Genomic DNA, 10,000 nt, shown 5'->3' with positions numbered 1-10,000 from the left:
TTTTGTTAATCTTTCTGCATAAATGACAAACAAATCTACCCAGCAAGTTCCACATCATGTTTATTTACTCTTACAAGTTAAGCATTATGCAAGGTATATCATTTGACAGTACATCTGCTGATGTAAAGAATATATATTATATAAAATGTTTACAACAGAGTCAGCATATCTGCAAAGAATTTAACTAAGTCCAAACTGGTCTGCAATTAGTGCTGTCTAGATTTATAGCATGAGGACTTCAGTGTGTACGTTATGTCCCTTAATTACAGTTTTCAGATGTATAACATATACGTATGTTGGGGAGTTAACAGCATGGAATGATCTAGTACAAATCAGGATTTATGGCCTGGCTCCTGCTTTGAGATTAATATAGCCTCATTCCTCAGTAAAAAATGTTTGGGTTCTTTGTAGGACAGCACCACAAGTCAGCTTGTTAATGCTGAAATTGTGATCAGCAGTTTCTGCTGTTTTGTTGTTGATAAAGTGAAAAATAAAAAAAAATTAAAAATAAACAGAACTGCTCCAGGTGGATGTCTACACATATAATGATGACTTCTTTAAAGATTTATGGGCTTCAGGTTCTGTGCCTTAAACTTTCCAAGCTGTGCGGTTGTTTTATTTTCTAAATAGCAAGGTTGGTGCAGAAGGAGAGAGAGAGAGAGAGAGAAGCTATGCATTATGGAGTAAGAAGTGGGCAAGAATGACAGCAAATTCAAAAGAAGACCCTAGGTGAACAACAGAAAAGAAGCTTGCACTAGAAAGAGTAGTTACGAGCAAATACATTGATTGAAGATATGAGAGCATAAATTAGAGTAGAAGGTGACATTTTAAAATAGTTTGGGATGGGTATTACAGAATTTAGGTGTTCTCTGGGTAAATTTCTGGTTAATATCCAACATAAATGAAGGACAGGGAAAGTATCTTACTTTGGTGGTGACAGAAGAATGCTATCATCTTGCAGGACTGTTCTCAAAGGAGAGATTTCTGAAAATGTGTTGGAAACCAAGTGGTGAACATTTGCATTGCAAAAGTAGGTATTCACAAATGAGTTCACAAAGAATTCCAAAGAAATGTAGGAAATGCCTAGGAATCTTTTGATCCTTAAAACCTTAAGAAAAGAGATGTTCTAGATGCCTTGAGGTGAGCAGTAATTCAGTCCTATTCAAGGGAGCAGGCAAACCAAAATTTTCTTAGACTGACGATTTCTGTGGTGGATGTGTACTAACGAATACACTTCTCACTGAAATCAGTGGTAAATTTCTGAAATAGTGGTGCCAGAACCTGATCAGGATTATAGCAGTGAGGCATTTCCACATAAATATAATTGAATTATAGTAGTGAGGCATTGCCATGTAAATGCAACATAATTTTTTGACAGGGTAAGCTGTGTGATGACTGAACACTAAGTTGTGACCATGCTACAGTATCAGTGAAATGAAATGAATTACTCCACCATCTCTCCAAGAAAGCTTAGAATGACAGACAATCTGAACTTGGGACAGACATCATGTGAATAAGAAACTGTTGGGGTGTGCGGACAGAGATGACGATGGTTAATATGCAGTGAAAGAACAGTGGAGTAATGAAATGGTACCTAACACTCATTTATGATTCTGTATGGGTGGGAGCTACATTCATGAACTGGAGGAAGGGGCATGTATCCTTCAAATGATGCAAAACAATGCACTGGGCTAAGTAAAGAGGAAGGGCAGATTACAGAAAAAAATAAATGTGTATATTTATTAAGAAAACAGTGCTGGGTGGCAACTAAAATTCAGCATAAAGGTTTGCAAGGTAATACCTTTGTGTGTTCTATATTCTTATTTGCATGCCTCATGTTCAGACAACACTTTTTCAAGAGTAAAATGCTTCAGTTACCAGTATATATAGCTTATATGTTAAGCAGAGGTTTCATGGCATTATGATCCTAGCATTTATGGTTTAAGTCGTGATTGGTTAAACAACATAAAAACTCCTGTGTTTTATACACAGTGGTTGTACACAGTGATGCAACAGTGCTTCTACCAATGGAAGTCCATACAGTCAAAGATCCTCTCATTGCCATCCCCTGATCTGCATTCATAACAGATGAGGCAGAATTAAAGTGCCTCCCTATGCCATGGCTATGGAGTAGGAAGATCCTAATAGGGTCCTGCCATTCCCCCATGCTATTGTACCTGTTTGCAATTTAAATCATTGTTAGGGGCACCTGACTGGAAAACACCTGGCAATACCCCTTGGGTCAGTACAATACCAACACTCAGCCCCACTTGTCTGTATACTGTACTTTAAGCGTGAACAATGGCACAGCACTCTATATGATCCAGTTACTCCACCAGTGCTGATCAGGTCCATCTGTACCCAGCTTCATTTCTGTGACCTATATATTGTGACCTGTGACCTATATATGTGACCTGTTATACTGCATTACCATACATTGTGCAAAGGTACAAGTTGAGGGAGTGCTCATAATTTTATGAATCTGCTAGAAGAAAAATAAATGACAAAATATGAAAAAAAGAAGATATATGCTACAAAATAGTGAGAAGAAAGGGTCTTAAGGAAGTAGATAAACCAGACAAAACTGAAGGGACAAGTAGAGAAAGAGGATGGTAGAAAAAGGAGCTGGAAGAGTTTATGTTGTAGCAGGAGTGAAGCAGTATTTTTACTGGTTTATAATAAAGAGTAAGAGCAAAATATGTCACCCTCACCCTCTAAACAAGTACACCTATTTATTTCCAGTAGGATGTTTTCTTTTTACAAAAAGCCTTCTTGTAAAGTATCTTAATATCATTAATGAAGGAGGAAAGAGTTCTAAAAGACTGGAATACTGAATATGTAAAATCCTTACCCCCCCCCCTTTTAGAAGTCATATTCAGGGTTAAACAGGGATTGGGGGGGGTGTTGGGCACTAGAGAATAAACTGAGGTCAACAATATGCCTGCAGCAGTATCTAGTTACTTGGTCAACAGCCACTACCTCAAGAATTCCTGCGGTCAGGACTAATTAACCTGAATTTTACTGAAACAAAACACATATATTGACTTTATCTTATCGCATCTCACAATATCCTACGACACTTTGTATCAGTCTTCATTAATCGACTCCTAAAGAAATCTCAAAGTACAAAGCACACAAAGATGCACATTAGAAAACACCAGCTTGTCATTTTTTGCAAGGTGAGTGCCCTCTCTCTACTCCACCCTGTTACTTACTTGAACCAACTCAGAAGATGCAAAAACTCAGAGAAAAGGGAACATTTTAATCTCAAAACCTGATTAACAACTCTACTAGATCATCTGTTACTACCCAATCTGCTGTTTAGCTATCTACCTATGCCTCATTTCATATGTATGTCTGCACATTGTGAATGATGATATCTGCTTGTATCCTATGTTTATATTTTGATATGTTTCCTGAGTTTAAAACTCAGTTATGTATTTACTGTCTCTGTTCTATTTTGTTATGTGGAGCTTTTCTCCCCGGGCCTCTGCTGAAAATGGACATGTATCCAGTTGGACTATCCCGGTCAAGAAATGTAAAATAAAATAAATAAATAAATGTCCAGTTCAAAGATTGTGAAACAACATAGTAGTTTGCGGTGATAACTTAGATAAGTCATCAAAGTAATGTAATTAGTCAAAAACAAGAAGAAAATGTATGTTATCTTTTGTTTGTTTATAAGTAGAGCAAGTCATAAAATGACATAAGCCTAAAAAAAAAAGAATAAAATACTGTACCTTCCGTGGAAGTTAAACAGTAAACTATAAGAAAAAGTAAAAATAGGAATTGACAAACATATCTTACAATGAAAGAGAAGTGAAAATAATTATTGCAATGCAGTGTATTGGGTTTAAGGCCAAATGTTGTTATGCTTTGCTTGAATTTGGAAGCTATCATCCAGTTTTCATTACTACCATATTTCAAACTATATGACTCAAAAAGAGCACTGAGCCTTATACTTAAATACTGCCCTACGAAGGTCTTTCATAATGGTTCTTCAGACGTGTGTTGATCATTTTGATGTTGTTTGTAATTTATTATTTGCTACTGACAACCACGTGATCAGATGTCCAATGTGTTGTATTAGCTATCCTGCTTAATCACCATTTAATGATGCTTTGTTCTACATTAGCATGTGGCAGAAAGGTGTCTTCAGGCCAATTTGCATATCTATTAAAGAAACAATAAATACATGTATTTTCTACAGACAAGGATCAGGAAGCCCTGTTATTTCTGACCACATGTTCTTATCTAGACTGGACTTAAAAGAAACCAGGAAATTGTGTTCCTTTACATAGCTTAGCAACTCATTACATAACAGAAACCCTCTCTGATGAACAGTTTTAGCCCTGGTAATTTGCCCACATCACATCCAGTGTTTATCCTCTTAGGATTTGTGTTTGTTGTGACTTATTTTGGTCTGTACAGTCAGAGATATCTGAAGGCCTTTTAGACACTGTTAAAAGCCCCTTTTATTCTTCTCTAAAACTGATTGGGTAGATTATTTAAGCATTGCATTTGTTCCCCATACATCTTGCTTTCCATTTCCTGATTCTTCTTTGCATGCTTTCTAGATTTTTCTGAGATGGACACAATATGGCAAGTGTATTCCAAAGTCTGCCTAAAAACAATGTTAAATAATGATTACATGAGGGATGTGCATCTGTATTTGTATACAAATTGTCTCATTAGTAATCCTTACAAATAAATCAACAAACTTTTTCTGGGTCATTTTTTTCCTGCATGGCTGCTAACCATCACCCCCACCCTTAGTGCCCTTATCACACAGACCCATGAGATGATCAAAGGAAGGCTATCATCCAGGCAGCCATGGAGAGAAGCATGTTCCCCTGCCTTTACCCCCACATTAGTTTGTCACTCAGAAGGCATGCCATCGTCCCAGTGGCCTTAGGGTCAGGCTTCATCCTCTCCAGATCAGAGTCAGGCCAGACTCTAATTGCCCCCAGCCCTGAGAACTAAATGACACTATCCCATGAATGCCATACTTCCTATCAAAAAACCCTTACTCCCAATATGACTAATGTCTGCACCCATGTTACCACAGGGGTCTATAATTCTCTCCTTATGTGCAGGTGTGGTCCAGTGAATGCACTAATCGTTAGGAATATCACAAGATTGCTAGTGCCAAGCTCATTAATCTGGTTCTGATCCATTCAGTGCCATGCAAGGTTTCACTTACATGGTGATGACTGTCCCACCTTTTCTTCCCCCAGAATTGGTGTGCCACCAGTACCCACTCAGTCCCACCTCCCACCCCACCCCAAGTCTGGCTCTCCCATCATCTGAGCTGCTATTTGAACCTGTGTCATGTAAATCATAGTCAGGACTTTATCCTTCTAAGCTTAATTCCTGTACAACTTTAGGCCTATCATAATAACTGGTGTTATGTCTCATCATGTCCTCACCTTGACTGAGAGTGTTGAGTAAAAATGACCAATAAAATCCACTCTATCTGAAAAAAGCTCACTTTATAAGCTTCACTAGAACTAATTTTTAGTTTGGAAACATGCCTGGGTTTCAAGCACTTGTTATATATGTATAAATGCTTCCCCTTCATTATCAAAGTTGATGCACAGGATTGTAGAATCTTTGTAGTTTCTGCTTGGTGTACCACAATAACCATGTGTGTTAATGGTTCATATTTATCTTTTATTATTTAAAAGAAGTCAAAGAAGCAAATACCTGAAATTAAGATTACCAACTGAAACAGCATAAAATGACTACGGAGATTGCATTTGATTAACTACTGACATGTTTTTTGTATGCTCTCTGTATCAGCACCAGCAGGACAATATTTGTCATGCACACATGTTCTAGAATTATCTAAGGGGTGTAACAGGACTATGAGGCATTTCTTATACAAGTGAGACCAAAGGATACAGACAGAATACATGATAAGCTAGGCAGTGCTACGTTCTGATAACCAACCCAGATGTAGTTGTACAGGCGATAAGGTAAAACTTGTAAGAGTTTCACACTCAAGTGGCTAAAATGTAAATCTGGTTCAGAAGTGTTTTAAGTGTTTTTGAAATAAAGGAGCATCTAAATTGCAAAGCCTCAGCAGTTAGAAAGTAACACCTCCACTGGGAGTCTGGTGAGACAGTAATCTTTTTAGCCTAACACCTCCACCTCCCCCTTTCAGCCATTCAGGTGAACCACACCTCCCAATTTCCTGTAGCAGGAACTGTTATGTTCTGGTGGATTCTATGTCTTTTTCCTTTATCGGTTGTTATGGGCAAGAAAGCAACATATCACCTGAATTACCTGGGTCACACTCCTTGCATAAGCAAGCATAATCACTGAGCAGAGCAGGTTTTACTAGCCTGTGAGAAGTAAATATTTTATTCATGGAAGGACTCCGGATAGAGTATTTTCCTACATGGACACATGGAGATCTGTTTGTTGGCAGGTACCAATTTATACATAAAGGAGATAATGTGGCTTCATCTGAAGGTATGTGTTTTTATGTTGCTGTTAGTTAATAGGTATTTAATATTTCTTTTAATAATTATAAATGCATTTCTGGCATTGTCATAGTGTATCTTGTTAGGCAAGAAGTATCATAAAATGTAGATCACGAGCAACCAAATTCCTGTTTTATATTCAGAAAGTGTACGTTTAAAATCTGTTCTCTTGTATCATTTCTGCAATTATATAGCTGTCTAACCTTTTCAGAGGAAGGTGATAGACATAATATCTCATTGCACAAGGACATAGTTCCTTTTCCTTTGCCTTTAACATTTTCAAGGTTTTATCCTCAAGGTCTCTTGTAAACTGAAAAAAAAACAGACAAGGTCCACCTCTATTTGCCAGATAACAGTTCCTTCAAAGCTCAGCAGTTTGTTTTTTTAAACTTGTATCTACAATTCAGATTAAATAATCCCCTATTTGCAGTGCTTTGTGCAGTCTGTATAATGAGAACAAGGGGTATTTTGAATATGATGTAGTGAATCTGGTAAAGTTATCTTTAATATTACAGAACAAAGACTAATAATAATATTTTGTAAGGACTTTTACAGCTGCTAAAAGTGCCCCTGATGTTCATGTCTGTAAAATGTAAAACTGTAACTATGTTAGGTATGGGAAAAAACAGATTCATATCAGATTATAGTCTGTTTGTTCTTTTGTACTTAGCCTGCATAGTTTTCTTCCACATTAATCAGCTAAAAGGAAGACACTGAATTGTGATTTGAAATGTAGATTTATTCAGGTACTCTTTCCTCTGGGAATAGTAGAATGTTGTTAAAAAAATTACTTGTAAATGATATATTGTAGGGGAAAAAAAACATTCTTGAAGAAAGAGGACCAAAATCTGAATGCAGCATGAAAGGAATTATATAGAACATCTCGTAAATGACATACTTTAAGTCATTTGTAAATAGTATAGAGATAGTTACTGTGATTCCAGAAATGTTCTTTAAGTGTGTCATAATATAAAGTAAGTTGTCATTTTGTCTGGAATGCTTCATATATACAAGATGACTGGGCACTGATATTCCTTTCTGGCTTTTGGTATTTTGCTTTTTCTGTTCAGGTTGTAGAGTTGCTGTTTTGTTTTACACTTCCTGTTTCTGCTTCTTGGTAAAGACTTTAAACAGTGGTATACATTAACAAGACAATTACTTCTATCTCTAGCCAACCCCCCATTCCTTTGCAAGTACTCATTTCCAAAAGGTGCTAGTCGCCACCATTAATGCAATATACAATATTAACAGTTGCAACATTCATTCATTAACTGACAGGATAATGTGCAAGTGTGAAAGGGCTAGCGAGTTGTTTATGCCTTCTGTAAAACAACATTGCAAGAATCTCAAAATGTCATTGTAATTATCAGAAGCATTTTAAAGGAACAACATAGTGTTGTATTTGTAAATCTTGAAATTTTATTCAACAGGTAATGAAGTCGGTAAATGTCAGATTTAATTACCATTTACTGTTTTTTTCAATGTTGGTCAAAGAAAAACAAAGCATAGATTTTACAGCTAAAAACTCATGTAAATAACAAATCTTATGCTTCATACTTAAAGGTACGATGACTAAAATATGTTGCTTTTAGACTTTGTTGTACTGGCAGTTTGATGACCAACTAGACGTTTTTTTTTAATTGTCAAGAAAATGTCACTGTGTGAATGGATGCATTTGCTTATAAGTGTCAAACATAGCTTAAAAATTTGCTCACTTCTTACCTTGACTACACAATGTTTTGTAAAGAACAATCAGAATTCCAAAAGCTGTATAACTTTTTCTGGTATCCGCAACTGCTTAACGCTGATAGCACATGTTTAATTCATGGAATTCTGCAAGGTCCTGCTGATTGTGAAACAAATTTGTCAGTAAGAATTTAAAAAGTTCTTAAACTAATCTGACAAAAGCAGGTTCTGTTTACTAAGCATATAGAGAAATGAGGTAAGTACTGTATTGTATGCAGTACATATGTTTATAGTTACGCACTATCCATCACTCATATTGTAAACAGCGTATCATATGACAAACCAATGTATATCTCATATATAATTATGAGAACATTTTGGCAGCAACTGTTACATACAATTGCAATCAATCCCTCTGTGGATAGCTGTGAATGTTTGCATTCCAGTGCTGTTTCTTAAGACATCAATCACTGCTGTTTAGCTAACACGCATTTTTTTCATTGTCTCACAGACAAATACAAAAGTATTGTCTATTTTGAGCCAGCAAACATTGCTTCTTTCCCTAGCTTACTGGTTTACTGACTTGCAAGGAGGAATTCTTTGAGTGCCCACTTCATTGTGGTTTTAAAATAAATGCACTGTTCTTGTGCCAGCTTGTAGCTCCAGTACAGTTTAGCTGAGTTTTATACAAAAATGGTAGGTTTGATCAAAGGGAACATTGCTGCATGGGTTTCTTATTAGCATACACAGGAGGGGGGTTCATATGTTCAGTATGGGTAAAAGTTGTCTCTGCAAGCATAAGAAACGAGAAGCTGTATTAATTTTATGTTCTATGTGCTGTATAACCAATGTAAAACTTCTGAATGTTAACTTATCTCTTCCTGCTATTTCTGTACATTTGTAAAATGCCACTGCTGCTGAATGCTCAATTCATATTGTTTTAATTTTGCATTTGTGCATTACCCCATCCCCCCCCCCGACTTCCCACCACCACTTATCCTTTCTGTTGATGTGACAGTGATATCCAGTAACTCTCAATGCAGGTTTTTCACAATACTTACCTAATGTCCATGGTGATGGGCCACCATCTGTTCCTGCTTTCAATCACATGTGTAAAGGGGGTGAATATCCATCTTTTATTTTACTTTATTTTATTGTTTCATTAGCACAGGGGGTGTTGAATCTTTTATAGCACCTGGGGGAGGGGACAGATGAGACTTTTTTTTTCTCTCCCTATGTGTCCTGGGTTATAAAGACTTAAGAGTTAAAACAAAAGGCAGTGTAGTTGATGTGTGTTTGCACCTGGGACATAGCCATTTTTCTTTCTTAAAAAGATGCTGCAGTGAACAAAAGGAGGCAATGGAAAGCTACGTTTGGTTCGAGGGCATAGTTCTCAGTAGCTCAGGGACAAATCTAAACAGAATCGGAGACAAGTTCAGAAATAATCATGGACACATTTAAAACTATCAACATGAGATATTGATAGAATAAGAGAATGTGAATTAATATACATTTCTTGAAGTAAAAGAAGTGTATAACTCTAGTTATTGTCACTATAGGTTAAAAGTAATTTGCCAACTTTTCTCCAAAAGTCACCAGTTTTAGGAGTGGTTAAGATGGACAGAGATAAAAAAATTTGAGTCAATATCAGTGACATCCCTGAAACAAAGAGACAGTTGAGAGGTATGGTCTAGGACCACAATTTGTATTAAAGTGATTTGTATTATATGTGGTGCTTTCTGTCTAATTAGCGGTAGCCACTGTTGCAACTAGGAGTTACAGATTTTTTTTTTTTTACCTGAAATGACACATATTGTATTCTGCTA

General features: G+C 36.5%; 1 protein-coding gene across 4 annotated transcripts in view; it reads left to right on the top strand.

The window, feature by feature from the left end:
* Positions 1–10,000, top strand: part of ZEB2 (zinc finger E-box binding homeobox 2) — a 363,945-nt gene that overhangs the window by 261,280 nt on the left and 92,665 nt on the right. The gene's annotated exons all lie outside the window — the stretch shown is intronic.

Source organism: Protopterus annectens, chromosome 6.part0 (assembly GCF_019279795.1).
Source record: "Protopterus annectens isolate FY-2018-M chromosome 6.part0, PAN1.0, whole genome shotgun sequence".
NCBI classification, from domain to species: Eukaryota; Metazoa; Chordata; order Ceratodontiformes; family Protopteridae; genus Protopterus; species Protopterus annectens.
Note: the sequence above shows the minus strand (reverse complement) of the source record. Positions and strands in the feature narration are given on the sequence as shown.